Consider the following 15,789-nt stretch of genomic DNA (forward strand, 5'->3'; position numbering starts at 1 on the left):
ACCTGTGTGCAGATAAAGGCTCACTTGTTCTGATCTGCTAGAGTATCTATAATAAATACACTGACAATTACCAAAGTTATATACAGTTTATGCACACTATACAGGTGAATTAATCCATTTAAAAGTAGACTTACCCTGATGCTTCACATACACTGAAATCAAGAGCAAAAAAGCCCACTTGGCTAATTTACCACAAGATGGTTGGCTGCAAAGTCAGTCAGTTTCAGTTTTATGTAACCTCAGCATGGTATGAAAGGTTTTTCAAAGCCTTTTCAAGAGGTGCAGAGGTTCTGTTTGTTGTAGTTACATTTTAATCAAAGATCCGCTGGTGGTATTATAGCTTTCAGACAAGCTGGCTGACTGCCAGCACCTCTGTGATTACCTTTAAAAATGCATCTTATGCTTTGGTGTTGTGCTAGGAATTCCTCTTTATACTATGTAGACCTTTGGGAATATGCAATTATTTTAAAGTGGTTGTTCAGAAACACACATATGCGCATGGATATACACACACACTTTTCTACAATGTAGGAGGCTGAGTAATGCTTATTTGCATAACAGTGTGCGTATACAGAAAGAAATGACCTTTATCTTGCAGTATTGATGCATTATCATGTCTGTGGGAAGGTTGATGGGGCATGGCCATCTTTAGTATTACCAGCAAAACCCAGGGAAAAGCAGACATAGGATGGTTTATTCAAACAGCTGGTCAAACATAACAAGGAAGAAAATATGGCCACATGTTTATGTTTATATATATATTTTCCTTTAAAGGATCACTTTAAACCTATCTGGTTAGGTTCTCAGCTGCTCTAAACTGGCATAACCAATTATGTCAGTTTACACCAGCTGAGAATCTGGTCCATCATTTTTTCTGGTGAGATATTTTTAGCAGATTATATTTCACCAGTGGCAAAATAAAGGCTTCTGTGTGCTCTCTTCTCTGGATTTTGATAAAGAAGCACTGAATATTAAAGTTAGCAAGACACATCCTTCCCCATACCTCTTCCCATAAAGAGACTGTCATCCATTAAACAAACACTGTGACAGCACTACTGGAAGTTAAAGTCTGCTCTTTTCCTTACACAGAGTTATGCAGTAAAACATTAATCAACCTCCACATCTCAAAAAAAATCCCACTGTATAGCAACTAATACTTCTGTCCACACATGACAGAATAGCTACTACTCTTCTTCTGTCATGAGGATGTCAGTTCCTGATTCCTACTTAAGTCAAATTAATACCAAATGTTGCAGATCTCCTTGATATGCCTGATAATACCTCAATACAATTCGGCCCCCAATTTGAGAACAATTGATTTAGGTAGAAAGCTAATGAAATTCCACTAATGTGTGACAAGTTCCATAATAAATTGTATTAGTAGACACAACTATAATACATAAGGGTCAATCCACCACAGAATATCAAATCCTGTATATTCTCCAGAAGGCCTTGGAAGGAAAGTTGGTCTCCCAAAGAAGCCAAAGACCAAACAGGCAGACTGCTCCAGGACTGAGATTATTTAAACTGCCTCTGCATTCGGTCCTCTTTGCAGTGCTTCCACCGGACCTTCGGTGGGCACAAAGACTAATGCAGGAAGTACGAGGTGTGGGTAATTCTCCGTCATGACTACTACCAAGGGAAGGGTAGACTGATTAGTTTTGTGATGGAGCTCTCTATCTGGTTTGTTTAAAGCACAATTTCCTGAGGGATGGCGTGAGGGCTACTCTGAACACACTAAAGAGACAGGGATTGCTCCTAGTGAATCAGCAGTAACCTTCATTCCAGACACCACAAACAATAGCGAGGTCCTCCCTAGTAGAACCTTCACATTCTAGCAGTTACTCAGGGCCAGATTTACAAAAGCACCAAAAGATGCACACATACCTAGTGGGATTTTCAATAGCAGCCCTAGGTGCTTAATGCCCAAGACTTTAGGTGCTTAACCGGTTTAGGCACTTTTGTAAATCCCATTGAGTGCCTATCTGCATCTTTAGGTGCCTTAGTACCTTTGTAAATCTGGTCATCACAGACTAGCTCCTTCCAAGTCCTAGGACTATGCTAGATTGTAAACAATTTGGGGGCAGGGACAGTTCTTTTGTCCTGTATTGTATAGCTCTAGGGGTCCTGGTTCATGACTGGGGCTCATAGGTGCCTGGATAATAGAACTAATAATATAGAAGAGATGTTGAATAGTTGAGATGAGTGTGTCCCATCACCACCAATTGCTCATTTTCCATGGCTTCCTTTCTTGCCAACCCAAGTTAATCTCTGGAATTGAGCTGTTAGCAATAAAATTACACTTTTCTCTAGCTACAACCCCTTTGTTGTTTTTTATATTCCAGTAGTGCCTAGATGCCCTAGTTCAGATTGAGGCTCCATTGTGTTAGGCGCAATATGAACATAGTCACAGACAGCCAATACCCCGAAGAACTGTCTGTATGAATAGGCAAAACAGGCAAAGGGTGGGAGGGAAAACAGGGGTACAGAGATGCAGCTTGTCCAAGATCACTAAGGAAAGCGAAGAAGAAAAATGTAATCTCTTGACTCCCACTACAGTGCCCTACCAATGAGAGAATGCTGCCTTTCAAGCTTCCTTCACTCTCAGCTGAGTGGCAAGAATCTCCCCTCACATTAAAGATTACAGGGCCCCGACACACATTTCCAAGATCCTGCAAAATTAAACCCCAAGTCACACATGTATTTGAAAAAAAAAAAAACCCACTTGGACAGTTTGCTGCATTTCATTATTTTTCAGTTATGTTTACAGCTTATTTTGGTTTGCATCTGGTCTGGAGCAATCTTGTTACAGAACTCGAGGATACAATTAGCAAACTGATGTTCTGTCGCCTTTTGCCATATCATTATTGAACTGAATAAACTGTCATAAGAAATCAGAATTACCACCAGCCAGCCTCACTGTTGACTGGGTAGGAATTGTGAACTTCTCCAGAAAACACTTGCCTATTTATTTCATAGTGTATCCTTGACTGATACCAGTTTACTGACTATAAATATTTAGGTGGCCTACGCTGCACTGTAAATATAATCTAAGTGTAGAACATTATGTATAGGTAAAACCCCACAAATTGTGAGTCTTGGTTAGAACAGCATAATATTTGATGGATAAACCAACACTTTCCATGACTGACTGAGAAACTGCTTTTTGTGTTCTTTTATAATATGAGAACAAGGAGTCACTCCAGATCAAATTTAAAATTACTGAAAGGAAATACCACCTCAGGCAGTCATCTAAATATCTTTAAAACTCTGGGCCATAGTCAATAGAGATGGGAATATGCAGCAGGCCATCTAGTCCACCTCCTGTCATTGAGAGATTGTTCCTTGAAGTGTATTTTCTAGTACTTTAGATTAGAATTTTTTTGTTTTAATTTTAATATTTGTGATGGATTGAACCCCCTGCTGGGGTGCCACCTGATGTGCTGGGGTCCTACTGATCCCAACCGTTCCACCAGCCTGGGCTCCCTCACCCTGTTCCGCTGTGCCAGGCCCTCAAGCCTTCTCCAGCACACACACACACACGCAGGGACACACCCAGCTGCAAATGGACACAGAGATTAGCTGTGTGTGGGAAGACTCAGTTTGGGGATTGCCTAGCACTCATGTGCACACCTCCTTTGAGATGCAAACCCCAAATTATATAGTCTTGAGCTGTATAGAGATCTATATAGTGTAAGGTCATAAAAATAACCCCCTCCTTCAATGTGGAGGAAAATATGCAAACCTTCCTCCCCGCCCCCACTTAGGAATTACACAAACAAGTTTATTAACTGCAAAAGGTAAATTTTAAGTGACTATAAGAGACAGCAAACCGAACAAAGCAGATTACTGAGCAAATAAAACAAAACACGCAAACTAGGCTGGAAGAAATTGGCTAAAAATAATAATTTCTCACCCTAAATGTTGTTTCAAGCAGGTTGCAGAGTTTCTTGAAGGTAAACTGAACTGCTTGCAGCTTAAATCTTCAAGGATTCCTTTTACAGGCTGTCTTTTCTTGCCTGGACTCAGTCCCTGTCTCCCCCAGCTTAGTTCCTTCAGGTGTTTTCAGCAGTCTTCCTTCTTGGGCAGGAAGGCAGTGGAGAAGAGTCAAGATTAATTTACTCCCCAGCCTTAAATAGGTGATACATATGGTAGGAATCTTTTGTTTCCTAGCCCACCCCCTTCCTGTGGAAAAATACCAGGTCAAGATGGGACCCTGTACCAGGTGACATGATCACATGACCTTGTAGTGTCAAAGCAGCATCCCAGGAAGCTTCGAGATTAGTATCTTCAAAATTATATTGGCCTTCTTAATGACCCATCCAAGCTGACTGCCTACTGTCTGGTGGGCGTTCCTCCAAGTGTACACACAGTTGTAATTGTTACAATAGTCAATATTCCTAACTACATATACAGAAATGACACATGCATACAAATTGAATATTCACATTCAGTAAATCATAACCTTTCTAATGATACTTCGCATGACCTGCAGTGGGGGAGGTGCAGTGGGGGAGGTTTTGATTGGATATTAGGAAAAACTTTTTCATTAAGAGGGTGGTGAAACACTGGAATGCGTTACCTAGGGAGGTGGTAGAATCTCCTTCCTTAGAGGTTTTTAAGGTCAGGCTTGACAAAGCCCTGGCTGGGATGATTTAACTGGGAATTGGTCCTGCTTTGAGCAGGGGGTTGGACTAGATGACCTTCTGGGGTCCCTTCCAACCCTTATATTCTATGATTCTATGATTCTATGACCCATCTTGCATAAAACATCTTTGTTATTATATTAATATATCATAACTATATTTTTAAGAATATGGAGTGCAGCATCACAATATTCCTTTAATGAACTTCCCCAGTCATTTGGTTTTTCATCCAGAAATTACAAAAAACAAACCCCATAATGCTCCCTAAATTCTGCAATAATGCTCCAAAGCTAGGGAAATGGTTTCCTGATTTTATTAAGAAAAAAAACTTCTCAGAGTTTACTGAGAAATTTAGTGATTCTTTGGGCAAACCTAGGAGAGTTTCAGGGTAGTCCTAAATGCAGTGTGGCTGAGATCTCCTCTCAAGAGGCTCTGCCCTCTTCTCTCCCACCCTTCATCTAGTTCCATCTACTCAGGGGAGCCACAGCATCCTGATACCTCTTACCCTCACCCTGATAGCTAGCTGGCTTGGTCCCCTCATCCTACGTGTTCAGGGAGAGGGGATTTGTAAGATCAGTCTCCTTCTTCTCCCCAAACCCTTCAAGCATTTTGTGGCAGGTGAGTGGGCTAGAAGCAGGGAAAAGAGAGAGACTCTTCCGGTCCCACTATCTCTGGCCTTTACATAAACCTGGGATTGAGAGATAGGACAATGTACTGTGGACTAACAAGGTGTTCCTGGAACATTGCTCCATCTCTTCATCTTTTTGCATTAAGACCAGCCAAAATAGTGACAGTGAGAACTTTCCCCAGCTATTTATTGAGAAAACTGGTGTTTGACAAGCTGCGAGGTAGTGGGAACCCTTTTCACCAATCTGAGCTTTATGTTCTAGGAGTCAGATTTTTCAGGTCATATAGCCCAAATGGATACACCGTCAACTCAAGTAGCCTTTCAGTTGAAATGACACACCCTTTTTGACTTCCAAATGCTTCAACAGCCACAACAGAAACTGTGACTGGAGTTTTTTTATACAGTTGCCAACACTCTTCTTAGTTGGTAGATGACTACTAAGAGTATCTGATCAGCTATACAATTTAATGGCAATACAATTTATTGTACAATCATGTAAGTCAGTCATCTGTGCAATCTTTATATAAATGACTAATTTAGTTTTCAATTTGTACATCCAATATTAGAAAACTGGACTTTTTAAAGCTTAAATCAATAATACTTTTTAGACTAAACAGAATTTTTTTAAATGAAGGAAAAGAAAAGAACTCTAATGCCCATCTGGTCAGTTGGAGTTTAATTTACTATGTGGTGTATATGGGAGGACGGACTATAGCATGCATTGTACTTGACAATTTAGTGGGTCTTTTTCCATCTTTAAATCCTTACGATCCTATGTCCTCCCATCATAAAGTGTGTTCAAACAGAAATGTGAGGGCACCTTTAAGCATGAAAGGCTTTCTGACAGCCTCTAATATTGAAATGTTTTGACATATCCTATAACAGGAAAAGTGAACCATAAAATATCTTATTTATTCTATCCATCATCAGGTCTTCTGCTAACAAGGGTGACATTCTCCCCTGGGCACTGAGAAGGCCAACCTCATATTTTGTCATACTCTAGTCAGTTATATTTTCATTAATTTGGACACACATGCTGCGTTCTCCATGATATCCTCAGTACCTACAACTAAGCAGAAAGACAATTCATAGCTAATAAGAGAAGGGGGTGAGGGGGAAGCATAAATTAGCACTGTCCCTACGTTATTCATTTGGGGAGGGAAGTTTTTATTAAAGGATTATTTTGCAGGGTTCAGATGTTGTATTGTGGGATTCAAAAGCTTCAGAATATAATTGGTGTAACCCAATCCAGAGCTGTGGCTGCAGTCTTCTTCCTTTTCTCCTCAAGGTTATAGGTCTTGGGTTCAAGGGCACCTGATGCCACCATCCAAGGAAACCCCTCTGTCACCATGCCTCCATGGGTCACAACTGAGAATACCAAATTCAGGACAAGCTGCTGGGAAAAGGGGCCCTCAAACTGGTGGTTATTCTCCCATGCGAAATACCAAAACAGTAACAAAAGTAAACCTTTGTCTCACAACACTGGCTAACAAGAAGTCAGAAATGCAGACTCCTTAGGTACTCCAGTCCTCGATTCAACACCCAGACACTAGACTTAATGATGAGTGGTTATTTAAAACCAAATTTCATCAAACAAAAGGGTTCTTCTCATCCCAAAGGACCAGGCCAATATGTAATTCAGATCTTATTCGATAATCATGCTGTTGACAATCCTTTAGTATCTAATATCTAAAGGTTTATTAAAGAAAAGAAAAGAAAAGAAAAGAAAAGAAAAGAAAAGAAAAGAAAAAGAAAAAAGTTAAAATTGGTTAAAGGAATCAAATACATACTGTAATTGCAAGCTTCTTGGTTCAGGCTTGTAGCAGTGATGGAATAAACTGCTGGCTTGTTATGTCTCTGGTTTCTTCCAAATCATTGGAAGGTCCTCAGTCCCTTGGTTAGACTGCTCCCAACTCATCTGGTTACATAGTTTTTCAAATAATTAGGTCACTCCTAATGTAGTCACTGGTTTAGGAGACCAATTTGACTTCCTGTCACCAGGTCTAGCAAACTATCTTTCAATAGAGTCTTCTCCCTCCCTATGGGGCTGGCCTCTGGATGGTTCTCTGTGTCTCCATTCTGTGATAATCTTTGTATCTCTGTAGGCTGTCCCTGGGTGTTGTGTCTGCTAGCCCATGAGGGCCTCCTGTTCCATCAGATCACTTGTCCCTCTGGTGCAGTCACCTCATATGACCTGAGTACCACCGCACCCATCATGATTCCTTTCGTTCACGCCTTCTGTTGTCTTTCTACTGGCTGGATCCTCACAGAAGGGTCTGTCTCCAGGGCTGAAAGGTCCTTGGCTGACCTGTCATATTCTAGTGCATGGTTTCTTTGATTGCTGGTCATCTCATTTGGGCAGGATCTCCATCCTTCTCACTGCAACAAGTGTTCCCTCATTGGTAGCAGGGTTTTGGTCCTTTGCCCCATCAATGTCCATATTGGACTGTTTTGGTACCCCTATAAGGGGGTGTTATGCTGTGTGCTAAAAATGGTAAAAAGGGGTTTGATCCACAAGAAACAACCTTGTGTAACAGTCTCTTAGAATCAGAGCTGATTCCACCTTACCATCACTCTGTGGGTATGCTGGGGAGGAGGTTTGGGGGTTAAACTCCTCTTTCCATGGAAGACAATTCCTTGAATTGTTCTGAGGCAAAATTGGGGTCCATTGTCAGTGAATAAAATGTCTGGAATGACATCTCTCTGAAAGTGGACCTTTAGTTTGCCAGTCACTGTTTTGCTTCTTGTATCTGGCAGGGCATCAACCTCCCAAAATTTGAACAGCAGTCCACTATAATCAAGTATTGTTTTCCACTGAAGATAAGTCCACTCCCACCTATTCCTATGGTTGGGTGGGCAGCTCATGGTGGTTACACAGTGTTAGAAAGCTTATTCCTTCACTCTCCCACTTCCCTGGTCCTTCTCACATGAACAGAGAGCAACAATACCCGAAGTCCGAAGATGCAAACAATTCGATGTTTATTGGGGTGAACTTCCAGCAAACTTAAATACAAGTTCCTTGTTCCTTATTTTCGAATCCCAACTTACTTCCTGTTTGCCCCTCATTTATATAGTAATATTCTTAGCTATACCTTAACCAATCATTCTACTGAAATTTAACTCACCAATCCTAACATATTGTACCATGATTAGCTAACCAATTATATCCCACCACAATAATTAGATTACACCCAGCAAAATTAATTATACAGCAGACAGAAACAATCACAGAACCAGACAGAGATTATACAGACAAACAATAGCAAAGTGGGAACTATAATGACAAAACAATACAGAAGTGAGGATTTCACATCCCAGCTATTGATAAGTGAGTTCTTGCCAGACAGGATGCTATCAAACTAAGTTTTCTTTTACATTTTCTAGGCACTTCCCTTTCTCTGGAGGTGATAGGAATACAATCCTGTCCTGATAGTGCCTGATAATAGCACCTTATTTCAATGTGACTAGTTTGGAATGTGAGGATGTGACTATTCACTTCCTAGCTTATGGCTGCCTCTGCTGCTTAGCCAAAGGCCTTAGCCTAAGAACAGGGCCTCAGATTGTCACAGTAAGAGAAGGACCTTACACTGGCAGACAGTGATTTTGATTCTTTCTTTTATATCGCTAACTAGCCAAGTGATAAGAATACACCTAAATTCTTAAAGTACAGGCCTTTACAGACAGGCCTGAATATCTATATCCTAACACACAGTCTCTTTCTGCTGGGACTAACACAAGACTGGCAAGAGTCACATCCTTCTATCAAGGAGCACGGTTGTGTATTCGTTACTGGTCAGTAAACACAAACTAGGACTCCTCCAAGGCAGCTATCAATGCCCAGGTGCAAAATGTATTTTTTACATGACATCCTTACATAATGAGCTGGGGACAACAACTCTCTGTCCTTGAAATATAATTTCATCCTGCACACATTTGAAAATATTGTTTTGCTCCTACCAGTATTTGTCTTCTAGCCATGTACTAGTATCACTCTCTTGACAGCCTATAGTTAGATGCCTCCCTGTTGAAACTGGGAGATTGAATCTATTAACATGCTACACTCCACCAACTCCCTGATACTGGGTATATATGCCTTGCTCAGGGTGTCAGCTCATACCAGTAGTTGTCCTAGACAATATCTAATGTCTACCAGGTAACGCTGGAGGCTCGTCAATGTGAGCTGCAATCTCTTTTGAGCACAAAGAGGGGGTTTTGCCATGGTTGTCTCTAGGAGTGTGTGGGCTGATTGTACCATGACTGGGTGTCTATAGGTGTACTGATGGAATTGCTCCACTCCAAATACCACAACCATAAGATCTTTTTTTATTTGGGCGTACACCTGCCTGCTGCTACTGCAAAAGTGCTACACCCATTCCTTTCTCCAATGCATCACGCTGGTGTGTCAGCTTCTCTCCTGGCTGGTAGTGCTTCAGGACAAGGGCTTCTGAATATGACTTTGTTTCTGAACGTCAATTGCTTGCTGTTGGGAACCTGCCCAGTTCCACTTCATATCCTGCCTTGTGAGCTGACATATGGCTTGGCCTGATCACTTCTTTACCATCATCCTTTTGCTTACCCGGGCTGTACTGGCTTCTGCAGGTGCTCTGATACCCCTGTTCTGCAGACTTTTAAGTTCCTTCATATTGGATTATGTATTGCCATTGGAATTCTTCTTCATGGTAAGCACAGAGGTTCCACTGTGGGGTCTACTTCCAGACACAGCTTTCTGTTGAGGCACTCATTGCCTTTGAAAATATTCCCATGTGCTTTTAAAATGATCTCTATTGCCCATAAAAACAAGAAGGTGTTCGGTGGCACCTTAAAGACTAACAGATTTATTTGAGCATAAGCTTTCGTGGGTAAAAACCTCACTTCTTCAGATGCAAGGAGTGAAAGTTACAGATGCAGACATAAATATACTTGTGAGGTAACTCCCTTCTCTTTATGTGTCAGTATATTTATGGCTGCATCTGAAACTTTCACTCCATGCAACTGAAGAAGTGGGGTTTTTACCCACGAAAGCTTATGCCCAAATAAATCTGTTAGTCTTTAAGATGCCACTGGACTCCTCCTTGTTTTTGTGGATACAGACTAACACAGCTACCCCATCTATTGCCCCTGGGACTCCACCTTTTGCTTCTTGCACTGCAGCTATACAGTTCTGATGCTGTGCCTTGATCAGATTCAGATGCTCGTATGGTCTGTGGTGCCTACCATACACCACCACAAACTTCAGTTGGTACAGTCTTATTTTCGGGTGAGTTACTGTGAGGTCACATTTTCCTGTGGGCTGCATTATACCCTCATTGCACTTTGTGCCAGCGGTTTCTAATGGGTGTGTTCAAGTCCATTTCACTCACAGAATCTCATTGCAGGAAGTCCACTATCCACCTGAAATTGCATGGGACATTTTCCTAATAACAGTGTCACATGCATAGAGGTCGGCATTGTCCCTTGTTACTTTCCTGTCCTGACAGCCTGAAGCTGCTCTTGGACTCAAGGAGAGAGTCATCATGTCATTGCTGCTGTCTGATGTGCTTTCCCTTCTCTTGTACAAGACTCACTTAATCTTTCAAATCTTCTTCTGCCATTGCACACACAGCTAACATGTTTCAACTTGCCACATTTCTTGCAGTGCTGTCCTAGCTTTAGCCATTTCTCCTTTAACCACTCATACTGTCTCCCACAGGAAATGCATTTCACTATAGGTATGGAATCCTGCCACCTGCTCTCCTTCGCTGTAGTCTCACTGCGTGTACTTCTGGAGTTGTTGTGCCTTCTAGAACATGCATCCTTTCTCTGTATGCTTCCACTACATGCCTGTGACAGGGTGCTCAGAGGGCTGGGTGGCCTAGAGGTTAGTGCACCCAACCCCGTCCCCCTTTGCCTCTATTAGGGCAGTACAGGTGCCTGTTCCTGAACCTAAGCCAGGAATCATTTGCTCTCCTCCTGCACCTGAGCCTCAGCCCTTAAGACTGATTCATTGGCAAAATATTTTCACTGGTCTTTAAGCCACAGCTGTGCACACTGGCCATGCTTCAGGAAAACACTGCCTTCCTAAATAGGGAAAGTCTTAAGAATGTACTTAAGTGCTTTCCTGAAGACCAGAGGGGTAGAAGCAAAGGGGAAATAAAGAAGCTGAAGAGTGCAAATGAATTTTTTAAGGACCAACATTGACACCTGCAACAGAGAAACAGCTGCCCTTAGTCTGTAATATGGAGCAAAAGAAGAAGAGTTAGGCATTATCTTCAGGAGCCTGGTCCACACTGGGGAGGGTTGGAGGGTGGGGGGAGAAAAACTGATCTAAGTTATGCAACTTCAGCTACATGAATAATGTAGCTGAAGTCGACATACTTAGATCTACTTACCGCAGCGTCTTCACTGCCGTGAGTTGATTGTTGACGCTCCCCCATTGACTCCACCTTGCTCCGGAGGAGTACAGGAGTTGATGGGAGAGTGCTCGGAGGTTGATTTATCGCTTTTAGTCTAGGTGCGATAAATCGACCCCCACTCGCTGATCCGGCGGATAGTTCAGACATACCCAGGGTTCTATTAGGAAAAGGGTGCGCAGGGGAATAGCCTTTTACGGAAATACAAAAGACAAGGAAAATTTTCAAAGCAGAATGTCTTTGTTCTCTAAAAATATGCCCTCAGATCGCTTGCCCAAGGAGGTCAATGCCAGATCTGGGAAGAAAGCTCAGATCTCTTGACACTCAGCCCTGTGCCCTACTGTGTCCCTGGGCCACACTACTTTAAATTAAATGCAGTTAAATTCAAAGTGGCTAAATTGAGCAAAAACAAACTACTCCCCTCCCCACAACCAGGAACAATTAAAAAGGAACATAATTACAATCAAAGAGAGGCAGGTCTCGATTTTAATATACACAATGCAATTTGTAGCACTGAGAAGCAGATTCATAGATTTTAAGGTCAGGTGGAGTCATTACAGTCATGTACATTGACCTTCAGCATAACACAGGCCACAGAACTCCATCCAATAATTACTGTATTAAGCCCATATCTTGTGGCTGTCCGAGAGCATCTTGTTTTGGAAAGACATCCAGTCTTGATGGAGAATGCACATCCCTTGCTAAGTTTTCCCAATAATTAAATTACTCTCCCTGTTAAAAAAAAATGTCTTATTTCTCATGTGAACTTATCTAGCTTCAGCTTCCAGCCATTGACTCTTAGAAGTGAACATTTTCAAACATTTCATAAAAAAAAAAAAGAAGTATTTTCTCCCCCCTCTTTTTTACACCACAGCTAAAGGAGGCTTCTTTTTTTTTTTTTAAGTACTCTGTGAAATCCTACGTCTACTTCACTTTGCAGGTTTAGTGCTCTGATCATTCAAGCCTCAGAGAAAAGAAATATGAAGAGAATGAGACTCCAGCTTTAAGTCTTCCTTAATCTGTCATACTTTCAGTCTCTTATTTTATCCCTTCTTCATTTCACAGATCAAATGGAGTTCAAATGATCGCCCTTCAACTTCAGTCATTTAACTATATTGCGCCACCACTAATGCCCACTGACAAACCAGGCGAGGGACGAACAGGGGATGGACCAAACTGTAGACAAAGGACAGTGACTTTCCCGAGACAGGTAAAAACATCTAATCTGCCATGGACTGAAGTTCTGAGAAATCTAATTTATCTACAGCAAAGTGAGAAAAATAAAAGTCATGGCAAGCCTCAAATTCAAGTTACTTGTATTTGCAGAACATTTTACTAGTAGATGTAGATGGCCCAATGTTTCTTCTATGCAAACATTGCCCATCAGAAAGATCTGATAACACATTAGATGCTTAGGTGAAATACAAAGCTATAATGCAGATCTAGAATTCAGGAAACCAAGACTGGGAAATATTGATTGACACAGCATTTTTACATCCTTGAAAATTCCACAGACTTGTGAGTTTCTGTAGTTTTGGAAGATCCTGCATAACTGAGACAATTGCAGTTCTTATATTCTGTGAAAGAAACATCATCATTTCAATTGCTTGTGTTTCTGGGAATCAGTTTCCAAATTTTTGCCACTATCACTAATGGAATTACTGGAATACTTTTATCCAAATTAATCATATATTACAGATTTTACAAGTATTAAAAAGACTCAACAGTTATCAATGACAAGCAAAATATATTCCAACCAGTGGTTTTATATAGGGCTAGTTAAAATTTTTCTGTCAAAACTTAAAAAGAAAAAAGGAAACTGGCTTTTCAACTGAACAAAAAATTCTCACAAATAGTATCTGCTTTCCTTGAAAACTTTTGATTTTTTTTTCTCAAGAACAATGTTTTAGGGGAGACTGGCTGAATTTTTCAGGTTTGGGGTTTTTGTTTTTTGGGGTTTTTTTTAAACAGCGAGTTAAATTTCAACAGAAATATTCCATTGACAGTGATTTGATTCTCCATTTTTTCCCCAAAAAATTTCCATGGAAACAAATTCCAACCAGCTCTACATATATGTGAAAATAAATAAAAGAAAGAAACTGACTCACATCAATACTCTGTCCCTTTCTGTCATCTTGGGAGTACTATAATCACTTAGATGATTAAATCTGACAGCATATCAAGGGAAAAATTTCCTCCATTCAGTACAGATATTGTTCAGTTTTCATGTATCCAGAATGAAATAAATTCATTAAACGAAGTGAAGGAAACTAAAAAACAAAACAAAAGAATCAAACAGACTATGTGTCAAAAGTGGTGTTAGGATAGAGAGATCCATGTTCTGTCTATATTTGGCTAAAAGATGCTGGATACAACCATTGATTATCAGAGATCAAGCCTGTTACACCTATAAAACTCCTTACATACATTCACAGCAGCCAGTCTATATACCGTTACTCAAGCAATGAGCCAATTTTTGGGCTCCTGCAGGTTGCTTTGGTTAAGTAGAGAAATTGGTGAGGGAGACAGTATTTCTCTTGCTGTAAACCTGTTTGTTTACAAAGAATGTAAAAAATCCTATTTTCCTGAATACAGCAGGAATCAAACCACAGGAGACAATTTCTTTGCTAACAGTTCCAACCCCTTTACAGCCAGCATTTTGCCCAAAGACTCTCTCTCTCAGCTTTGCACTATGGGTGCTTTGCGGCTGTCTTGGCCCTTTTATTGCTTATATCTCAGCTCCTGTGGCATTTCTTGCTGCTTCTCTCACATACATAGACACACACAGCTCCATTGCTCCTGCATTTGCTAGATCAATTCCCATAGGAACCACTTGGGCCACATGGTTCAGCTTCTATTTAAGCCTTGCTATGTGCTTGTGTTTTGGGTGGTGGCTCCTATTGTTTCTGCAATCTGGTTCCATGAAGGAACACAATTGCTTTTTACACTTATTCTGAATGAAAGGCATCCGTTATACTCACCAGCTTCAGTGAGGGTTAACCAAGCCCATAACTAGTTGGCTGTACTAGTGAGTCGTAGTGTGTAGGACAAGAGGCTTATGTCAGCTCTCCCTGAACCAGTACAATCTGCAATGCTTTCTTCCCACTGTGGCTAGCAAGCTTTGCATATGGCACTCACAGCAGTTCAGTTGGTTCATCTAGCTTCAATCCCCAGCAGAGTCTCTTAATTTCTCCCCCATCCCTCAGTGAGCACCACGTACCAGTATTCCCATTGCTTTTTATAGCTCTAGTCAGGCATCGCATAGGGCAATTTCTGCCTGTGATAACACAAGGTACCTTTTCAGCATGCGGCTACAGCATGCAGCTGATTCCTAGAAATGAGTGCTGGCAGACAGGTTGCCAGGAGGGATTCCTTTAAGGCTGAGACAAGAAGAAATTAATAGGTGCCTCATGCCCAAAAGAATGGCACTGACTGACAGCCCCATTTCAGAGCTTTCAGTGGGAGGAAGAGAGGTGCCTATATGAGTGAAGAAACGTTTTTTATGCAGGCAGGAAAGGAAGACATATCACCTGTCCCAAAAGTAACTTTTTCTTTACTTTCAGGAAACAATTAAGGACCCCTATACTGGCCTTCCTGTCTCTTACCATGGTTACTCTGTGGATGTTACTGCAGCTGTGATGGCCTCTAGTTGCAGAGAGGATGCAGGATCTGTAGAAAGCAATTTAGGGGTGGAGCAAATGTGTGTAATATGAGCCTAACAATAATAATTCCTGCCAGGAATGGTCTAGTTATTATTTAGTCCTGCCTTAAGTGCAGGAGACTGGACTAGATGACCTATTGAGGTCCCTTTTCCATCCTACTCTTCTAGGAGTCTATGGTGGCATTCTTCAAATGGAAGTTCTTCAACCACTCACCATCAATCCCACTTTCCCAGAACTGCGTCCTGAGATTGTTAGGGGGTTCGGTGATCACTCAGTCCTTAAGGTACTTTAAAGTGATCAGCTTTATCCTGTGTCCAGTTCCAATTGACTGTGGACAACATCATCATGAACTTCCGCAGCACCCCACCCACAAGTCAACCCTCACAGGCACATCCTAAAGTACCACAGTCCTTAAAAGAAAAGGAGTACTTGTGGCATCTTAGAGACTAACTAATTTATTTGAG

General features: G+C 41.3%; 2 protein-coding genes across 5 annotated transcripts in view; both read right to left on the reverse strand.

The window, feature by feature from the left end:
- The window catches only part of C6 (complement C6), a 41,376-nt gene extending 37,334 nt beyond the window's left edge, over nt 1-4,042 (reverse strand). Inside the window, exons 1-2 of one of the 4 annotated variants that reach the window (XM_075128449.1) lie at nt 3,917-4,042; nt 3-46 (exon numbers count right to left, since the gene is read on the reverse strand). The gene's annotated coding sequence lies outside the window, so the exon portion shown is untranslated. Of the gene's footprint in view, nt 1-2; nt 47-134; nt 276-3,916 lie in introns of those variants that run through there. The other 3 variants (XM_048851366.2, XM_048851368.2, XM_048851367.2) reach the window with 3 other exon arrangements.
- The window catches only part of RPL37 (ribosomal protein L37), a 185,068-nt gene that overhangs the window by 140,862 nt on the left and 28,417 nt on the right, over nt 1-15,789 (reverse strand). The gene's annotated exons all lie outside the window — the stretch shown is intronic.

This window comes from Caretta caretta, chromosome 5 (genome assembly GCF_965140235.1).
Source record: "Caretta caretta isolate rCarCar2 chromosome 5, rCarCar1.hap1, whole genome shotgun sequence".
Lineage (NCBI taxonomy): Eukaryota > Metazoa > Chordata > Testudines > Cheloniidae > Caretta > Caretta caretta.